This window comes from Lycium barbarum, chromosome 4 (assembly GCF_019175385.1).
Source record: "Lycium barbarum isolate Lr01 chromosome 4, ASM1917538v2, whole genome shotgun sequence".
NCBI lineage: Eukaryota > Viridiplantae > Streptophyta > Magnoliopsida > Solanales > Solanaceae > Lycium > Lycium barbarum.
This window is the reverse complement of record NC_083340.1, coordinates 6,434,841-6,457,490: the sequence shown is the minus strand read 5'-3', so window position 1 is coordinate 6,457,490 and position 22,650 is coordinate 6,434,841. Positions and strand designations below refer to the sequence as shown.

The following is a 22,650-nucleotide window of genomic DNA, read 5'->3' as shown; positions in this document are numbered from 1 at the left end:
GGTAACTGAATTCCACGTTTGGCTGATTGTTCCTCTGAGCTTCAACTATCTACCAAAGTCATTGTTTCACAATCTTTTCATATTCTGTGCATTCTTTATAAAATGCATAATATATTGCCACTTCATTTCACTTCTAGAATACCTTCTTGTGTCAAATATTGTCCCTTTTTTCTGCCATAAAAAAGGAGTTTTGTTGTCTTTTGCTCCTCCGATTTGGTGGCAGGCCGTACATACTATTGATAAATTGTAAATCTGTTGTTGTAAGGTCTTATTAAATAGATTTTTTCTACCATTCCTTAAATTTTCTTTCAGTCAAATAATCTTTTCAACCTAACGTAGTTAAGTGTTACGTTTATTATTTGTACAGATTAACTAATGTTCTTCCTTATAATTTGTAGATGACGGGACTCATAATTTTGAGTCAGACGAAAGGCACATGTACGTGCAACAATGATTTACATATATAAATTGAATTTTTGGATGTCAGTAAATATTAAGTATTTCTATCATAATTACCTATTAATTATTTGTGTGTAAACTATAGAATTGATAATTATCTGCTAGCCATTCTTAGAAAGATATAGCTTGATCTAATTATTGTACAACTTTTAATTATTTGTGTGTAAACTATAGAATTGATAATTATCTACCGGCCATTCTTAGAAAGATATAACTTGATCTAATTATTGTACAACTTTTACAAAAGACTCGCTTTTATTCCACAACAACTTAGTGATATATATGCTGAAAGAAGAGGCTATATTTTCTTCAAGACAAGACAAAAAATAATCTTTTCAACCTAACATAGTTAAGTGTTACGTTTATTATTTGTACAGATTAACTAATGTTCTTCCTTATAATTTGTGGATGACAGGACTCATAATTTTGAGTCAGACAAAAGGCACACGTACGTGAAACAATGATTTACATATATAAATTGAATTTTTTGATGTCAGTAAATATAAAGTATTTCTATTACAATTACCTTTTAATTCTTTGTGTGTATACAATAGAATTGATAATGATCTTTAGCCATTCTTAGAAAGATATAACTTGATCTAATTATTGTACAACTTTTACAAAAGACTAGCTTTTATTCCACAACAACTTCTTGATATGTATGATGAAAGAAGAAAAGGCTAGATTTTATTCCACAACAACTTCTTGATATATATGCTGAAAGAAGAGGCTATATTTTCTTGAAGACAAGACAAAAGTTTTCAGATGTAAAGTATTTGCAACCATAGTCAATGTTACTAAAATTTATATGTAAACTGTGTTATTGAAATTAAAAGAACAAAACGTGTCAAGCTAAATGTTTGATATGTTAGAAAAACTGCATAATCAAAGTCATTTAACATACTTTTTAAGTTTTACTATATGACTTATGTAATTTATTAAAATAATTATATTCATTATATGAATTACACACACAACTTAAAAGTAAGCACACTCTAAATAAAAAGTTAAAATACCAAATGCCTTTAAAAATTGAGTGACCATTTTATCCTTGAACAAAAGAAAGAAATAGATTTTCAGTCATAAATTTAATAATTATGTATTTAGAAGCACAAATCAATTTTGTTTCGTTCCATCTTCCACAGTAGTGGGATGTCTTTGCAGTCTTCCCACATTCTCAATTTTGTTCAATGAGATTATCTAAACCTCTATAAGATGAGTATCAGATTTCTTTTGCTACCTTAAAAATTTCTCTTTTCTCTAAAAATGGAAAAAGGGTAAAAAATGTCCCTCTACTTTGGGAAAAGGGCTAAAAATATCTTCCATTATAAATTTAGGTCAAAAATACCTCTCTCGTCATTAAAGTTTTCAAATATACTCTTGTCTTAACGGACTCAACATAACCTGATTTTATTTTTAAACCCGTTCCATTCAAATCCGACCCAACTACATAAAAAATTCATATGCGATCAACTTGTTTCCGAGTACTACATTTGGAGCCACTAGGCATAGGAGAGGGTAACTCATATGGGTTTTTTATTTAGTTGGGTCGGATTTAAATGGAGCGGGTTTAAAAATGAAATTGGGTTATGTTGGAGATTTCCGTTAAGATAGGGGTATATTTAAAAACTTTAATGACGAGAGGGGTATCTTTGACCCAAATTTATAATGGACGATATTTTTTAGCCCTTTTCCCAACGTGTCACAGGTTAATTTTTTGTTTCTTTTCACTTAGTTTCTTCTCTTATAATGTTGTATACTTAATAAAATAGTATATCTTCATTTACTAATGACTAATTCATGTTTCATTTGGGTTCTGCTATGTTATGTGTATGAATTAATGTGTATATATTAACTTTCTGCCAGAATATTTCGATTTTGTGTACTCAAATTATGTAGAATCCATATGTTTGTCTTTTTCTTCCTGTTTACATTTTACCAAGCGTGAAGATATTCTTGGTTCAAAACCCTCTACATTTTTTTGAGTCATAACATTCTTAGTGCAATCCAATCTACTTTTCACGTTACTCAATTAACAAATTAAACTACATGCAGCATCACTATAAAAAACTGATAATTTGCGGGGGTCAAAATTGCAATTTGAGAAAGTTATAAACCTCCATTATTTGCTGACATTTTCAGACAAGGTCTTTTAAAAAATTAAATTTTTTCTTGCTCAATTCACAGATGAAATGACTCATAATTTTGAATCAGACAAAGGGCACATGTATGTGTAACTATGTTTTATTAACCAATTCAATATTTTAGCAACTATTATGGCTAACACAAATAACTACTATTTCTATGTAGGTGTATACCATGAAATTGACAACGATCTACTACTCACTCTAAGGAAGGCACATGTTGATCGACTCTGTACAACTTTTATAAAACATTGCTTTCATTCGACAACAATTTCTTGATATGTATGCGGGTATAAAAAGGAGGCTACAATTTTTAGAAAAATATGGCAAGAACTTTAAGATGTGAAACATTCACAATCACAGCCGATATTGCTCAATTCCACATTTAAATTAGCTGTTGTTGATATTTAAAAAAAGGAATTATTATCAAATTGAATACTTGATACATTATACGAATTGCATAATTGAAGTCGTAAGAACATTACTTTTCAAATTCATTTGATAACAATTTTTTAGTATGATTATGATTTGCAATGACAATGAATTTCGAGCAAATAGGCTCACCATTTCATCAGTTTGAGCTTTCATTTATTCCCTTTAATTCTTGTGCAACTCATCCCACCCTTACTGTAATATTTATCAAATAATTGTATTAATTAGTATGGGAACACGTGCAACGCACGTGTTCGAGAACATCCAGTGCCGGAAGAACATGAGCATCAGCATATTTAAAGACACCGTCACCTGGCCGGTTGCTGATAATCATGCCAACACCTCCAGCATCCTTTACTGCTTATCCTTTATCAACCCTGGGAACGCCGCCATCTTCTAGACATAATACTATCTTTCCTCTTATAGCAGGGTCAGTAAGTGACCCTAGTTTGCAATAAGGGATTTCAAATTCATCACTTGCATTTTTTCCAGCATCAAACAGACTAAAGAATGTTGAGTTGGAAATCTTTGGACGATAAGCAGATTCTCCTTCAAATTCCTCTCCATTTCCAAGCTTAACAATAGCTTTTAGCTTTCTATCGAGAGTGCTGGCACCTACCGCAAGAATCCATGGGACTGTGTTTTCTACTGAGCCATTGGATGGACCATCGTTGCTAGCAGAGCAACTTACAAGAATACCTCTTTCTCTTGCACTGAAAGCCCCAACAGCAATATTGTCACTATGGAAAGGACCCGTACTACGTTCACATAGAAAGAATATCTACACCATTAGTTATAGCTGCATCCATGGCGGCTATGATATCAATTTTGGCACATCCAAAAGAATGGACGGTTTAGCTTTCACATCGACTCCTTTTGGTGAAACTATCTCCACCATGTAAGATGATTTGGCATCTCCTACGTTGGTCACAGTTCTGGTATATGTCTGAGGAGTTGATCTAAGTCTAATGGAAAATGAAGGATAATTTAGTTGCGCTTCAGGGATACTTTTCACCTCTGAGCTACCCACCTTGCGTTGTAACAATTTACCTACCTCTCAATTTGTGTAGTTCAAACCACATAAATAAGGTACATACTCCTCGAATGGTGTATCATAAATTAGTCCTGGATCACTTGCTCTCGATGGATTAACATGTCCTGCACCGATTGCAAAGATATCAGCATGAAGGAGCTTTTCATCCAGTATTGGGTTCTTGGCAAGGTTTAAAGTGTCAGCACTTGTCATCATTGCAGACTTAATAGCAGCTGGAGACCAATCAGTGTGTGTGCTCTTCAGTAGAGCTGTTATGCCACTAAGGTGAGGGCAAGACATTGAGGTTCTGGATATAACATTGAATGTAGATTTTGTGTTTTTGTTGTTATCCACGGAGGTAGGCCAATCAGCAAGGACATTAACACCAGGACCAATTATGACAGGTTTTAAGATGCCATGACTTGCTACGCTTGGTCCTCGAGAAGAAAATGAAGCAACTATAGGAGCATTTTTATCTCCAATTACAGTTCCATAGAAGGTGATTGCAGCGACAAGGTTTGATGTTGAATTCATATAGGCAGGAATTTTCTTTCGATCTGCATCTGAAACATCCAATGCTAGAAAGATGTGAGCTTCAGCGGATCTAGTCACACCATCTTGTTGTTCATTGATGAGAATCATGCCAACACCTTCAGCATCCTTTACAGCTTGTCCTTGATCAACCCTGCGATGATTAGCACTTCGCAAACGCAAGACTATCTTACCTTTGATAGCAGGGTCAGTGAGCCAACCTGGACTGCTATATTGGACATCAAATTGACCTCTCACAATCTTTCCAGCATCGATTAGAGTGAAGAATGTTGAGTTGGAAGTCTTTGGATAATAAGCAGATTCTCCTTCAAATTATGCTTTATTCCCAAGCTTAACAGAGGCCTTCAGTTTTCTATCATAAGTACTTGCACCAACTGTGAGGATCCAGGGGGCTTCATTGGCTACAGTACGACCGAATGGACCATTATTGCGTGCAGAGCAACTTACAAAAATACCTCTTTCCATTGCACTGTACGCCCCAAGAGCAATAGTATCATCATGGAAAGGTTTCGTACTTCCACCAAGGGACAGTGAAAGAATATCTGCACCATCATCTATAGCTGCATCCATGGCAGCTAAAGCATCACTGTCAGAACAAACTCCATCAGAACTGCATACCTTATATATGGCTATGTGGGCAAAAGGGGCAACACCAACTGCAGTGCCATTAGCATTCCCAAATACGTTAGCACCTTTCACAAAGGCTCCTGCAGCTGTGCCCGCTGTGTGTGTACCATGTCCATTATCATCTATCGGGGAACGATTGACAAGTTGGTAAGACCTGGCTCCAATGAGCTTGTTGTTACACTTTGTGGTGAAATTGGACTCACAAACTCCATTCCACTTAGCAGGCGGCGAAGGCATTCCAACGTCGCTAAACGAAGGATGGTCAGGAAGAATTTCAGTGTCTATAAATCCGATAATCACTCCTTTTCCATAATTGGAATCCTTCCAAAAGCCCAAGTTCTGCTGCAAACTAAGAAAGTTTGGAGTATGAGTAGTGTGCAAGGGCAAAATCCTCTGTGGCTGTGCAGAGATAAAGCCCGGGTTTTTCTTTATCTCCTTCATTTGTGATGAAGTTAGTCTTGCCGCAAAGCTTTCATCACATTGTGATAAGAATAGATCATCCTAGCAGGCTCCTCGTTTCCACTTAAGCTAATTGTTGTAGTTTTAGGGAAAAAAGAAAGGTAATAGCTCTCCAAATCCATAGATGATTGAGTAAAAATTTGGTTTTCTGGGGACTCGACATGGACTATATAAGTCTCTTAATCACTCTAAATACCGAGCCACGGGAAAGAACAAAAGATTATAATTAGAAGGATTTTCAAGAATCCCATGGCTGCTACGGAGTAAAAATAACACTTAGGGTGTGTTCGGTATGGAGGAAAACATTTTTCAAAAAATGTTTTCCAATTTTGTCACGTTCGTTTAGTCAAAAATTTTGGAAAACATTTTCCTCAAAATTGAGGAAAATGACTTCCCTAATAAAAGTAGGGAAAATAAATTCACAAGTTCATTCCACCAACCACCACCCAACCCAAACCCCAACCACTCCCAACCCCCACGCACCCCACCCACAACCCCCTCCCCCCTCTCCCGCAAAAAAAAATATTTTTTTTGAAAAAAAAGTTGACTTTTTTTTTTGCACCCCACCCCACCCCGCACCCCTACCCCCTCCCCCCGGTAAAAAAAAATGGAAAAAAAAGTTGACTTTTTTTGCACCCCACCCCTACCCCTACCCCTGCCCCACCCCGCGCCCCTACCCCTACCCCTCCACCTAGCAAACAAATTTTTTTCCCCAACCCGCATCCTACCCCTCCTCGACGCCCGCACCCCTACCCCCGTCACCCCCCTCCCCCGCAAAAAAAATAAATTAATATTTTTGAAAAAAAGTTTTGACAATTTTTTTGGTTTTTTGCACCTCCAACCCCCACCCGCACCCTACCCCCCCCCCCCCCCTCCAAAAAAAATTGAGAAAAAGTTGACAATTATAAAAATTGAATGTTTGCGTGGTTAAAAATTAAAACTTTTGGAAAGGGTGATGGGGTATTTTGGGTGGGGGGACGTGGGGTGGTGTCGTGAAAAGATTTTTTTTGGGGTAGGGGGTGTCTGGGGGTGTAGAAACCCGCAAAACACAATAAAAAACTTCAAAAAAAAATTCGGGTTGGGGTTGGGGAGGGGGGGTGTTAGTGTGGTATGGGTTCCACGCAAGGGGGGAGGGAAGTGATGGGGGATGTGGTCGTGTAGAAAATTTAGAAAAAAATTAAAAACTTCAAAAAAAATATTAGTTGAGGGGGTGGGTGGGTGGGGGGTGGGGTGCGGGGAGAGTGGGTGGTGTATGGGTTAAGGGAGTGGTTTGGGGGTGGGGGTGCAAAAAATAAAATAAAAAAAATATGGAGGGGTGGGGTGGGGGGGGGGCTTAGGGGTGGGTGAGTGGGAGTGGGGTGTGGGTGGGGTGGGGGGTATGGGGTTGGGTTGGAGTTGGTGAGGGTTGGGGTGGGGGTGTAAAAAATAAAAAAATCAAAATCAAAAGAATTTTTTTTTTGGAGGGGGGTTAGGGGGGTGTGGCTGGGGTTGGGGATATGGGGTTGAGTTGGAGTTGGTGAGACTTGAATGAGTATTTTCTGGAAAACGTTTTCTATCAACCAAACGAACATGAGAAAATATATAAGTAAGAAATTTACTTATTTTCCACTACCCAAACGAACATGAGAGGAAAACATTTTCCTCCATACCAAACACACCCTTAATAGAAAACTAAGTTTGCAATTGGAAAATGAATTTGATGAACTTTTAAGATTTCGAGCCATCTATATATATATAGTGCTTTGTCCTTTGACTATTCACTATCATTTTTATTTTGCTCCACTTGCAAAATCAATTTGATGAACTTACAGTTGAAAGCTTATTACTTGCTAATCAAAAGCAGGCCCCAATTTTTGTTAGTATCATTCATTGTGGAATGCGAACTATGTCGGGAAGAATATTACCAAAGGATAACAAATAGAAAGGCCATTAGTGTGAAAGAGACCTATGTTGCTCGGACTCGGGTGGGGTGTCGAATACGTGTACGGATCTAAATTTTAAGATTCATCATGATCTAAATTTTAAGATTCGTGGGTACGGATCCAGGTACGGACACGGGTGCGGGAATTCGGTAAAAAATAATTCAAAATTCTAAAAATAGAGTTATAAAATCTAAATTATGAGATTATGTGAAAAACTTGAGGAGAAAATATTGAACAAGAGGAGAATCTCGGAAGGAGATAAAAGCGAAACGAGTGACATAGAAATTTCTATATACAAGTTATTCCATTTTCTTCAATTTTACCATAGCTTTTGTGTTGATTACATAAATCGTTGAATCTGTTTGGAATTTCTCCCTCGATTTTGGTCAAAGTATCCAAAATTGGTTGACCAGAATAGGTACGGATCCCACACCCACACTCACCCCCTATCGTGTCGACACATGTGCGGCACCGAAAGTGAAGAGTCGGAGCAACATAGAAAGAGACTAGAACAGAACTCTACTTGAGCTATATTGTAGAAATTCATAATAACAAAGCCAAAGGTGGTGTAATTTATTGTAACACATCACATATTCTGGCAGATCTCTCTTTTACACGATGCGATAAATATTAAACAGCATGCCTTCAGCTAAATCCTAAAAATAATGGAAAAAATGAACCAAACAAGTGAAAAATGTTTAGTGATCAATTCACAAATATCAAATATGGATGACAAACCAAATGAAAGTACTCACATTTAATTACCATCGATCAACCCTGGGAACGCCACCATGTTCTAGACATAATATTATCTTTCCTCTTATAGCAGGGTCAGTGAGTGATCTTGGTTTGCAATAAGGTGTTTCAATTTCATCACTTGCATTTTTTCTAGCATCAAATAGAGTGAAGAATGTTGAGTTGGAAATCTTTGGATAAGCAGATTCTCCTTCAAATTTCTCTCCATTTCCAAGCTTTTAGCTTTCTATCAACAGTGCTAGCGTCTACTGTAAGAATCCATGGGGCTGTGTTTTCTACGTAGTTACTAGATGGACCATAATTGCCGACAGAGCAACTTATAAGAATACCTCTTTCCGTTGCACTGTACGCCCCAAGAGCAATAATGTCATTATAGAAAGGTAGATTGAAGCTTCCACTAAGAGATATCGAAAGAATATCTACACCATCATCTATAGCTGCATCCATGGCAGCTAAAATATTACTCTCTTTACAACCTTCATCAGAATTGCATACATTACAGAGGCGGAGCCAGAATTCGGAGCTTGTGGGTTCGGGGTTCTAATTCTTTAAAGCTACTGGGTTCTAAGTTAATAGTTTGTACATATTTAACAAAAAAATTAATATAAATATATGATTCGGAAAAAAGCTACTGGGTTCGATCGAACCCACGCCTGAAGGGCTAGCTACGCCCCTGATACATTATATATGGCTATGTGGGCAAGAGGGGCAAGACCAACTGTAGAGCCATAAGCATTCCCATATACATTAGCACCTTTCACAAAGGCTCTTGCGGCTGTGCCCGCTGTGTGAGTACCATGTCCATCATCATCTATCAGGGAACGATTGGCAAGTTGGTAAGTCGTCGCTCCTATGAGTTTGGTGTTACACTTTGTGGTGAAATTGGACTCACATACTGTTGAAAAAATATTTCATCTCAAAAAGAATAAAATATCATCTTATTAATTTCTTTAATGTTTACGATTCATTTTGGTCAAATACGTTTGTTATATATTGGATGATCGCTGTGCTAGGCTTAAACAATTTCCCTAAAATGTCTCATATTATAACAAAGTATCCCTTCACTTTATATAAAAAAAAAAAAGAATTTCACTAACTACTAATGCCGGGATATATTCGCACCTCCAGCATCAGGAAAAAAGTATAAGTATCGAGTTCTATTGTCTATAAACTGATTTATCTTACAGATCATTCTTCCTTTTTTTTTTTTTTTTTTTATCAGACAAAAAAGAATGGCCTTTAAGATAAACCAATTTATAGGCAATGGACCGGGAAAAAAAAAACAATTGTCTTTAAGATAAATCAATTTATAGACAATAGTTCAACTAGACAATATTCTAATTCAGGCAGATATAGCATTAATCTACCATTTCCGCCTCAAACTATATAAATACAAAATTTCTAAATAAATGTAATTAAACATTAATCCTCTCCTTTGGAAAAAGGTAAATTAAGCTCAATCCACAACTATGATCCGGTACTGCACACACGTTTTTGTCCGAATTATGGGTATTGTATACGGTAAAAACCGGATAAACTTGTGTCAGATGGGAACCGGAGTAAAAGATAGAGCTGAGGGGTCACGAACGCGTTCAACTCTACTTCAACACCGAGGGTATTACCGGACACGGTAAATCCGAGCCTAAAGAGCACACTCAATATGGGTTCGGATAATCAGTTATGGAGCAGGCCAGGGGCGGAGCCAAGTGTAAATGAGGGGTTATCCGAACCCCCTTGGCAGAAAATTACAGTGTATATTGAAGGTTAAAATTATTTTTTTATGTATATATAGTAGATGTTGAACCCCCTTGGCTTCTTCGTATGTTTACTTCTTCATAATTTTGAACCCCCTTACTGAAAATCCTGGCTCCGCCACTGGAGCAGGCCATGCGTTATCTAACCATTCCGCCACTTGCGCTAACAATAGTACGGGTGTCAGACCGTACGGACCAGCCTTATCCATTTTAGAGTTTTTCTAGAAAGGCTTTTTCTACATTGTACTAGGGTCCATTTATTGTTACCTATAAATAGAGGGTTATCCCTTCCTTTTTTAGGTTAGCTTTTGACCATTCAACATGTTGTAATCAGCAAAGCGGCATAAATATTTCCTCAAGTATTTTGGCTCGATTAAAAGAGGTTTCTTCCAGACCGGACCAATTCGTAGCATTTGTCAACTCTTCTTCTCTAAATTCCCTTGCTATTATTTGCTAACTAGGTAATAGCGCGGTCCGTAAAACCTCATTGAACTAACAAAATAATCATTTCGTAATATTCAAATTCAAATATTAAGAATAACAAAGAAATAAATTCATCTAATAACTTAAACATGGAGAACACTCCGAACATATATTAAATGAAAGGACCATAACACCTAAAAAGCGGAAGAAAATTGGGATAAGAAACTTTTAGCGTATATATATATATATATATATATATATATATATATATATATATGTTGTCATATCCCATTTTAACCGGGTTGAAGCAGAGTATAACATATTGGTGATTCCTATTTATTGTTTATGTTAAGGAGTCGCCACCTAATTATTTATGGTGAATTAGGACACCTAAGGTTAATTAAAGTGATTATCCTAAGTTGATTTTATTTTAAAGTCTACGAAACCAAAAGATTCTAGGTAAGGGTTCAATTAGTCTAAAAGGAAGGTATTAGGCATCCTTTAAGACCCATCAACAATGGTTAACCGACCGGACTTATATTAATTAATTAAGGCTAAATATGTAAATATAATATTTAAATATTTAAGAAAATATCTTGTAAGTATTTGCTAAAGTTATAGGCACAAGTAGAATGTTATTTAAAATAAAACTTGTAGAAAAGTAATAGTTGCATAAAAGAGTTTTGTTACAAATGAACTAAAAGAAATAAAATGTGTAATATTTATATGTTTTTGGAGAAAATGACTAACAAATTTAAAAGAGTTATTTAATAAAGTTTTATAGAAAGACTATTAGTTCAAACTATTGTGCGAAAATTGTTTTAAACAAATATGTATTTCAAGTGTTGGAAAGGAACTAAAGTGAAAAAGTTATCCGTTGAAACTAATTTGCTTTTTATTTCTTAGAATAATCTAACGTTAGTGTAAGATTTGTGACGTTTTAAACTTCTAAGATAGTAAACATAAATTATGATTCCCTTAGCAAAAAGATGTAGTCATGCTAGTTTGAAAATCAATTACTCAAATAAATGTTATAAATACTATAAATAGTTTTAAAAATAGAAGTGAATGTAATTTGTGGAATTAACTACCCATTACTAAACTAAAACCTTAATGTTACTAAAGTTTATCTTAATTAACAAGCACAAATGTTAGTCATACAATACATGTTAAATGCACACAGAAAATAAAAAATAGAGGGGTAGATATAATGTAAATGGGCTTGGCCCATTTGGATTGCTGTGATCTGTTTGCAGCTGGGCTTCAGCCCAGTAACAATTTTTTATATGTGTTGCTGCTGTTGTCACGCCTGTTGGGCTTCGGCCCAGATTTTTATTTCCCTGTTTGGCTGCGGATTGGCTGCTACTGTATGGGGGTGACTCGAGAGGAGTTGTGTTGGGCTTTTGGCCCAACGCCAAAATGCGGGAGGAGATGACGAGTCGCTTGGACTCGTATGCGAGATGTCATGCATAAAACAAGAAAAGGAGGATTAGTATATAATCAATAATAAGACTAAATGTATATAATGTAAAAACACAGACCAGTGGACTGGGCGGGCGTATACCATGTAAATTCAAACAGATTCACTATCTAAACAGTGTCGACATTTAGCAATTAGGCAGAATGGGGAAGTGTCAACATTGGGCATTACATCCAGATCATAGAACACAAAAGCAGGGGGATGAAAGAAAGAATTTAGGAAAAGGAAAAGCAAAAGAGGAAAGCAGCAAGCGTAATGGAAGCAGGTTTGGCAGTATGTGAATGTGTTGGATTCAAGTCATAGTAAAGGTAAAGGACCAGCGTCGTATGCATTTACTCCATTTATCCCAAGTCTACAGAACATACCAAGAAACAGAGAATGACGTAAAGAGAGAAGAAAGAAAGGCCTATAGGATTTTGACGTAAACGAAAGAGGCAATATTATAGAATGATGCATAATTTTCCTGACAGGTTACATATGTCATGAAGGCGTGACAAATATAGCATCCAAGGAAACAAAGCACGGAGCAACAAAATTAGAATTAACAGGAAATGGTCCGAACAATATGAAGCAAGAAGAGATAAATTGCGACTTAAGGGAAACAGATTTTCAGATCTGGGGACAGTTTAATGCAAGCAGTGTAAGATCAACATTTTGGTTTATGACCAACATTTCATTCACAACTATGAAGAGGGCATAAATGGACAATAATTCATAAGCATATTTTAGGCTAAAGCGACATTTGGACACGGGAACGCGAAGGCAAGCATGAGGCAGTGACAAACATGATAAATGGAGATGTCTGATATCCCTTTCAGCAAATAGAAACAGTATCCAAGAAGTATTATCTCATTTAAACAGATAAGTGATCTCAGAGGACATTGAAAACTAAATTAACAGTAGATCACAAGGTTGCTAAAACAGAAACCATAATAATCCTCCCGACATAGGATGCTAAAACAGAAATCATAGTAGGATCGTGCGATCAAATCCACTAATCTAAATGAGCCCCATACTACTCAACATATAAGGACCAAAACACAGACAAGAGGAAGCATTAGAAGGTCCAGCAAGTATGATGTTTCAAACAGCTTTAATCATATATGGCAGGACATTCAAACTAGCCTACAATTGCCTGACTTAAAACAAGGTAAGTATTTAGCATACCAGACTCAGATGTTTAGTCTCAAGTAAGTTACTGAAGAGTCACAACAAGTATAAAGCAGTTCAAACGACACTTAGGAACAAACCAGACCCTAAACTTCTATTGATACATCATGAGCCACAAAGAAATCCAAGCAAATGAACAAATATTGACTAATCATTTGAGTTTGAGACAGTTTTATGCTTAACTCCCGATTGATATCAGAGAATAGATATGGAATGTTTTGTTAAGAGATTAAGGTGTATTATCTTAATGTAAAGCAGCTCAATGCAATTTCTACATCAAATTGGGTGCACATAAGCTTGAATAATCATACTAGAGTTTTTAACTGCTACCTCGAATTCATTTTTTTTTACATATAAGAACTTCATGCGACTGATTTGAAACCTTTTCAGCCCCTTATATACTAAATTTACCAACTAACGTACATCTAAATGAGTATGAAACTGAATGCCTCGAGCCTACCCACCTCTAATATTCCTCTGAAGTCAGTCATACCAAATAGAAACAATCAAAGGGGAAATCATGCTGAGGTATTGAAACTAAAGAAAATCATGTATACGGTTGCACACAGAATCAAAACAAGAGGGTAACTACCCGAAAAGCAACTGAAGCAAACGGGGGACTAATTACCCCAAATTGTGCCCAGTAGACTTAACAACAGGCAACCAACCATTCTAACACATACACTGATATTTAGACTACATACACAACTCATATGTAAAAAAAAATAATACTTAGACTAACACGGAACCATTAATACACCTTAAGATCTGAACAAAATGCGAGAGAAAAAGGAGATAGCACTGACCTTTTGTTGGCGCAGTGAATGAGGCGTCGAGGTCTCGAATCTACTCGAACACGAACGAACCCGAACCCGAACCCGATTAAATTAACCAAAAGGTGAAAATAGAGTGGTGTTGGCTGTTCTTTTTTTTTTTCAGAGTAAGGCTATGGCTCGACGATAATTTCCAGTGAATCCCAAAAACCGAATCGAATTAGAACAAAGCTAAAACTTAAAGTAGTAGTGGGAAAGTGGGAAATGTTGAGTATGGTGAAGTGTTCTGTTCCCGATTGTTTTTGTTAGGTTTTTGCTCCCCAAAAATCCCCCCCGCAAACGTCTCAAGAAAGTTCTTTTTATAGGGTTTCGATTCGGGTTTAAGAAAGGAGAGAGAGGAGCGTATGAGGGAGAGGAAGCGGGGGACAGGCGTGGTGGAATTGGCAGGGAGGATGGCAGAGGCGTGGGGGAAGCAGTGAGTGGAGGGAACGTGAGATGTGGGGGTGGAAGAGAGAGATGAAGGAGTAGAGAGAGAGTAGGGAAAGAGAAAGAAGAAGGGAAATGAGGGAGGCGGCTGAGGCATTAGGTTTAGAAAAAATAAATGGGCTGGTCTGTTGGGCTGTTGAATTCAATAAATGGGCTGGTTATCTGGTCCGAATTTGACCCTTTTTCCTCATTTAATTTAATTATTTTTGGGCTTCTAATTTAATAACTAGTACAATATATACACTATGATAATTAATGATTAATATGTAGAAAATAAAAGACTTGATAAAGTATAATTAATTTAACAAAAATAAAGTGACAACGAACCCTTTTAGAATTTGCGATAAAGTAATGTTAGTGACGTTGATAGTAAAAATAGTGAAAATTAATAATAGTGCAAATAAAGTATTTAGCTCGTTAATAAATTTAGAAGCTCCAAGAAATAAATTGAAATAAAGGAAGGACAAAATTGGGTGTCAACATGTGTGTTAGAAATATTTTTCGAATTATAAGTTAAAGTGTATAATCTTTTTTGATCTATTTTGTCTTCTCTACCAGACATAATATTTGTTCCTTGATAGAATTGTCTTTTCAATATCGGTGGATCGTTCATGATTTTTAATTTCTTTGGTCACTAAAAGTATAGAACCTTCAACTTCACGTACAATGTACATCATACTTGTTCTCAAGAATTGATTGATATTAAGGTTCTTCAAAATTGATCCTGACGAATTCATATCCATGGCAAATTCCTAAGTAGAAGATCTAAACTCGCAAAGAATTATCACATTTAACTCACTTTTTGAGAATATTTACATATCAATTTCACCAAAATTTGCTAGTGAGGGCTTTACCACTTACACTCATAAAGCATTAAATTACCTCAATAAAAGATATAATAATATTCAAGAAAATAAATTAAAACGCCAGTTTTTTTAAAAAAATTATTCTAACTCGTTTCCTGGAAAAGGGAAAAAGAACTTCATATAGCTTATACTTCCCTAATGGCAAAAGAGAACTTTCATGGACAGTATCCAAATTCGTAAGGATTTCTAAGTACTCCAATATAAGATCCCTAAGAGCAGTCAAAGGTCTAAAACCCTTGGAATAATTTTCAAACGTTTACGATTATTAATTAAGACTGCCGATTGCACCTTCCCTTTCATTCTCTAGCTATCTATTGAAGGAACGAAAGTTTAACTACAAAATGCCTAAAAATAGGTATACATATTCATCAGTTAGTCCATAATTTTAGAAAAGAAACCTTAACATATTTAATAGATAAATTACACTTGATCAGTTTAAAAACTAAAGCAAGTAAAATATAGAATAAAAACGGAAAAAATACAAAAATACAAAAAAAAAAAAAAAAAAAAAAAAGGGGGAAACGGATGAGAGTTGTCAAATGAATGGTATAATTCCAAAAAAGATGGAAAGGAAGATTAGAGAAAAATTAATCGAACTCCATTTTTTCATCAGAAGTACATAATTTGGATTACATGTAACAATCTCAAAAACATATTCAGAAATATGTGTGGTAGAGAATTCGACGTTATTGCAGCTTTACCGCTATCAATTTTACCACCATCATGAACTGATGTGAACATATTATCATCTGGTCTTTGTTAAAATTATGCTAACTGCAGAAATAATGGAGTTCGATTTAGTAATTTACTACAATCCCTGAATAAAGTATTAGTACCATGGAGTTTGTACAATGGAATGCATTTACTGATACTTAGAGGCAAAAACTTACAAGGACACTATGTAACTTTGCAGCAGAAGCAAAGTTTAGACATTGCTTTCAACTCATCCATAACATTTCATAAAAATTGACTCACTTAAGTCTGTATACTTGTGCCTTTTTACAGAAACATCTCACCGAAACACATCAGATCTGTAGAAATGACAATATATAGTTTTCGACATCTTCGAAAAGGTCACTCAACTATGAGAATGATTTTATAACAAAAAAGCTCTAAATTAAGTGATTTTATTGATACAAAATGAAGTTGAATGACTTTGCTACATAATTTCTCATAATTGAGCGACCTTTTGAGATATTTACTCTCTTTTCTGTTCACGATTAGAAAAGTATTAGACAATCGAAGAAAAGATATAAAAAGGATGAAAAGATTAATGGGAAGGTATGTTAACTATTCACCAGAGAAGAACGGACAACGAAAATTGAAATAAGATGCTTGAGAATAGATACTCTGTAACACAAGGTTGAGAGCAGAGAATATAACAAAAACAAAACTCAAAAGTTGTACACAAATATGTTTTAACAATAGATGTAACCTACAAATCATTAAAAAACGAATTTTACTAACTCTTATGGAAGTCAGTAGCATAGCATGTTTTGCAAATACGGAGTGTATAACGTCATCTTCTCCAAATGTTTTTAACTTCGAAACACCAGATCATGCAGCCTATTCCCCAAAAGTCCAAAGGCCCTTTAACATGTGAAGAAGGTTGGCCGATAAACACGTATGCAGTGAAGATTGAGTAAAAATAACTTGTCTGTCTCTTATTATCATTATGATTCTCCACTGTAAGTAATTATAAGTTGCAAACGGTGCTGGAAGTTTGAAAGGCGTACGTTTAGGATTTAGAGTTCTAAACGGTGCCTTTCTCTTTTGTAGGGTGATGCAATTGTAGCCTTAATTTGAGGAAACGGTTGAGGGTAATACAATTAGAGTTTTAAATGGTATCTTGCCCTTTCTCAATTATATTAAAACCTGTTAATGGGAAAACTTAGGAGAAAATCCCAAAAATTGGAGAAAAAAGATAAATGTTATTCCCGGTCATAGGGCTTGCCACATCACCGGGTCTATGTCCTGCAATTATATAGATACTAGTAAATATATCCGAGCTTCGCACGGTTATAAATTATATTATTATATCTACGAAATCATCAATAAATAAATAATTAATACAAATTTATCATATCCCTCTTTTCAGTAAAAAACAAAAAACCATCATAAGCAACATATATTTTGAGCTGATTATATTCACATACTAATTCATACATTAGGATTATTCAGGCATCTATTTCTGTACAATATATAGTTAATTATACATTTTCAATGAAGCTTGTTTAAGTATTACCTAATTAAGAATGAATAATTCAGGGTGTATATATTAGAAATAATAAGGTGAATTTATATTAAAATACATAAACTTCATCCTATGACAATTACTAATTAACATACACTTATTTGTATATTGTGAAAATAGAATTTTATATAGATGGATTTAAACTTTTGATTAGCAAAAGTCCTTTTAGGCAATAAAATAGAGTTGATATTTGGAAAAACATCAGTAATGAGCTTTCCAAATTTCTAAATATTTCTTAAAGTTGAGAGCATATGCATTGAATAATTTTGTCCTCCTTGTTATCAAATTATTCTTTTAAAAGACGATTCAAATCGTAAACTTCTATTGAGAATAATAATTAATTATTATGTTGAATCGTAAACTTCTATTGAGAATAATAATTAATTATTATCTTACAATTCTTTCAAAGAAAAACTTCCTCACTAATGGTCCTACTCCCCTCTAACTAATGACTGTATTTAAAAGCTCCCAAATTATCTTTATATAAAAATTGTCTGTTTTAGTTTCCCTAGCTTATATTTAAATAGCACTTAATATATGATAACAGTGATACAATAATAACGAGGCATTTTCATTACAAACTAAATTCTACAAATACTCAGAGTTTGCTCCTACGATCAGTGTCCAAACGCCAAAAGAAAAAAAAAAAGAAAAAAAAAAGGGATGTCGCACCCCTTTTTTTGCGCCCCCGCGCTATAAACGGCAGGTACGTAGGTTTTTGTTATTAAAGGGTTTTTCCAATTGAAGTGACGGTTTTAAGTAGGGATTAGTTATTTTGCAGAGTCGCCACTTGGAATTGAGTTTTGGTGTCCAAGCCACCTTATGAATCCCTAATAAAAAGGAAATGACTCTTTTATTATGGTCCGCGAAAACAGAAGACCGGGTAAGGAATTCTGTTGACCGGAGAGAAGGTGTTAGGCATTCCCCGAGTCCCGTGATTCTAGCACGGTCGCTTTATCGACTTATACTTAGCTAAAATTAATCTTTGAATATATTATGTATCTGAGCCTTAATTTGCTCGTATTTTTATTGTTGAACATTCATTGGTCTTAAACCGGATGCGTAACCGCATTGCGAATCTTTTAAGCGTCTCAAAGTAAGATGCATAACTGCATTCTTATTCGAAACAAAATTAATTATTAAAACGAGTTCGGCCAAGGTGCGTAACCGCATCCTTGAGTTTAAAAAAACGTCTCGAAATAAGATGCGTAACCGCATTCTTAATCGAAACAAACGTCTTGAAACGTGTCTAAAGCTCATCTAGTGTTAAAGACAATTATTTGTCTCTAAAATCCGAGAATTATTATTATTCGGTTATTATTTTTCGTTTGTAGTCATTTTTCACTCTTCGACAACGGATTTTGAATAAATTCGCAACCCATCTCGCTCCCTTACAAATTAGCCGTGTGGACCATCTCAGTTATCAATTCTCGTCACTTATTGAAGAAAGCACTTCATTATAACTCCCCCATAAACCCGTAAAATGGCATTGCAGCAAATGGAAAGAATCTTAACATAAGTACTGAGTACATGACTAACAGAAGAGAGTTAATTAAATAAAGAAAAAGCACACGGTAATATAGCATAACTAATCCACGAATTGAATTACAAGCAGAAACTTTGAACTAATATTCTAAAAGGACATTTAGTACTAAATTAAAACACAAGTCTCAAACTAAAAAAAAAAAAAAAAAAAATTAAATCACGTATGCATATGCATGAAAACTCCATAGGATGTCCAAAACCAGAAATGTTATACTGTACTAAACTTAAACATCATTTTGAATTGAAGGAAAACCACATTTTTCTCATAACAAGCACCTGTAAGGCTTGTGTATTTAGGAGACAAATTGTTTTGAAGCAAAGTATTAGTATTACGATCATTCAACGTTTTAAAACCCGAATATTGCGTCACCGTATTGCCATGTACAATATTAACTTCAAAGATACGATCAGAGCACGCCATTAACCAGTCCACATTTAATCAAATTTGTTTACAAACAAAGTGTAATTGCATACCAAGAACGATAAAACATGAAAAAAGGAAATGGATTAAGGCATGATATAAAGCATTATAGTAGAGAAGAAAAGATGGGACCTTTAACATGCAAAACCTCTTCAATATTGATAAGAAAGCATCCAACTTTGTTACAATAGATAAAATGGACAGAAACTACTCTTGAATAGAGAAAAGGAAGAACCTTTGCCCAGAAAAATTTACCGGCGACCTCGAACGAAACCTCACCCACAACCGAGAGAAACCAGTGACAGTGGTGGTGTTTATGGCGTTTGGGACATTGGTATTTCAGCTACGTTTTGAGTAGAAAAGGGTGGTGTTTGGCTGGTTTTCGAGGTGGTTTTGGTATTGGTTTACACGACAATGGAGGTTTAAGTAGGGTACTCTTTTTTCGTTGCTTGGTCAGTCTTTGGAGAAGAAGAACACTTAGGCTGATTTTCTTTTAGTTGCTAGGCTTTTGCTTAGTGTAACAATGGATTAAGTCGCGGCCAGATTCTATTGTGTAGATCTAGGTGTGATTATGGTGTATTGGGTCTATTAGGATGATTAGTGTTCTTCATGTTTGTGAGATGTTGGAGAGGAAAGGAATGGAGTGCGGCTGAAAATTCTCCCTCTATCTATGTGTGCCCCTCTTTCTTTCATTTTTCATTTTTTTTTAATTGTGTGGGCCCCACCCCCAACAAATATATTCCCTATCACGTGTTTAAAATTTGTTACAACTTTTGTCATTTTGTGTGATATATATTGTGAAGTAGTGAGCAAGAAAATGGAGTGAGAGAAATTAGTTTGTTGGAAAGAATATTATGAGGTGGAACTTTTTGGTTGGTCCTCCTTTTTTTTTTTTTTAAATAAAAATCTAAATACACTTATAAGTATTTTAGCCACTTAATTTTAGACTCAGAAAATATAAAACTTATACATTTAAATCCGATTAAAAGAAAAAAAAATATTTTTTGAAAATTTTCTCTTTATCTTAACTACGACTCTATTTTTTGTTTTATATTTGTTATTTCCACAACAAAATCACTAAAATGAGATAAAATTCGGAAAAAAAAAATTAAGCTAAAAAGAAATATTTAGTGTTAAAAATCCTATAAAACAACTCAGGAGGATAAAAAATTACGTGTCTACAAGGGAGGATACCTTATTGTGGACCATATGGAGAAAATGATCAAAATGGTCCTTAATGTATGAGGGTTGGATTGTTTTGGTCCTTAATATATTCACTTGATTGAAATAGTCCTTGATGTATGCAGAAAATGATCAAAATGGTCCTTAATGTATGAGGGATGGATTATTTTGGTCCTTGATATATTCACTTGATTGAAATAGTCCTTGATGTATGCAAAATGTGGATGGTTTTGGTCCTAAATCCTAAATATAATGCCGTAACATTATTCAAATGTTTGACATAAAAAATCCAGCAAATGTAAGTGGAAATTTTTTATTTTTTATTTTTAAATGTATTATTATTTTTATATTATTTATTTTTCATTTTCTTTCTTTTCATTCCCAACCTTTACATCTTATGATTCCATGTAATTGCTCGTATTTTTTTATTTTATTAATTTAGCATAACCGTATTATTATAAACTTATATTTTTCCTTTCTTTTGAATTATTTACTTAAGTTACGTTGAAACTTACTTATGTAATGTTAGAATTTGACATATGAGTATTATTCATAACATTACATAAGTAAGTTTCAACATAACTTAAGTAAATAATTCAAAAGAAAGGAAAAATATAAGTTTATAACCCCGTTCACAATGAAATTCTACTTTAATAACGTCACCCGTTATATGTCAAGTTTGTTAATAACTCATTATTTTCAATATTAAAAGGTGTAGTTTCAAATATTAGAATAATAACACGGTTATGCTAACACAGTTATGCTAAATGAATAAAATAAAAAAATACGAGCAATTACATGGAATCATAAGAAGTAAAGGTTGAGAATGAAAAGAAAGAAAATGAAAAATAAATAATATAAAAAGAATAATACATTTTAAAAATAAAAATAATAAAAAAGTAAAAATTAAAAAAAAAAAAATCACTTACATTTGATGGATTTTTTGTGTCAAACATTTGAATAATGTTACGGCATTATATTTAGGATTTAGGACCAAAACCATCCACATTTTGCATACATCAAGGACTATTTCAATCAAGTGAATATATCAAGGACCAAAACAATCCAACCCTCATACATTAAGGACCATTTTGATCATTTTCTCGACCATATGTTACCGATCTTTATTCTTCGTGCATTAATAGTGATTGAAGAAAGAAAATTTTCTTCAGCATTGGATTAATAATGTTTCCAATTTGATCAAGAACCAGATATATCTAAAAGCTGTCATTGAATAATTTTGTCTTCCTAGTTATCAAATTATTCATTTAAACACGATTCAAAACATAACAAATTAAATGAATATTTCGAGTAAATTACCCAAACACAATTTTCATGCTTTCTTATTGCGCCTAAATCTCAAACTTCTAAATTAGACACAATTAAGGTTAGTTTTTATTCTCAATATATTAATTATATCCTGATCAAATATAATTTTACTGATTTATTTTTCAAAAACAAAAATTAAACCTCCAGTGTGCAGAAATAATGGCAATGAAAGAATCAACAAATTACATACGATGAGATAATTCGTTCTCGACATTCATATTCTTTGAGAACTTGTCAAATCACTGTAAACAACCCACCAATACGAAAAACAATTAAATCCTTACATAAAATAATAAACAAAGAAAAAAATCAAGCCCAGAAAATAAACGAAGCAAAAAAAAAATATCAAATTAAACTAAAATTAAGTCATCTAAAAATCAAAATGATACATTAGTAGGACAACTCGCTGTCAGAATGGGGCAAACGTTGTATTGGAGCCTGATACCATGGAAAGATGGGAAAGAAAATCTAACATGTAGAGGTATTTTATATCAGATTGCTCCAAAATTCATATTAAAAGTAACACTTTAAAACCCATGCACGTTTCCCCTGGCCTTAATAAATACGACAGAATTAAATACAC

The 22,650-nt window shown here is 34.4% G+C and overlaps 1 pseudogene; it reads right to left on the bottom strand.

Annotated features, from left to right (window-relative positions):
• Positions 1 to 3,396: 3,396 nt before the first annotated feature.
• LOC132637102 (subtilisin-like protease) lies at positions 3,397 to 5,957 on the bottom strand (annotated as a pseudogene).
• Between the last annotated feature and the right edge of the window lie 16,693 nt (positions 5,958 to 22,650).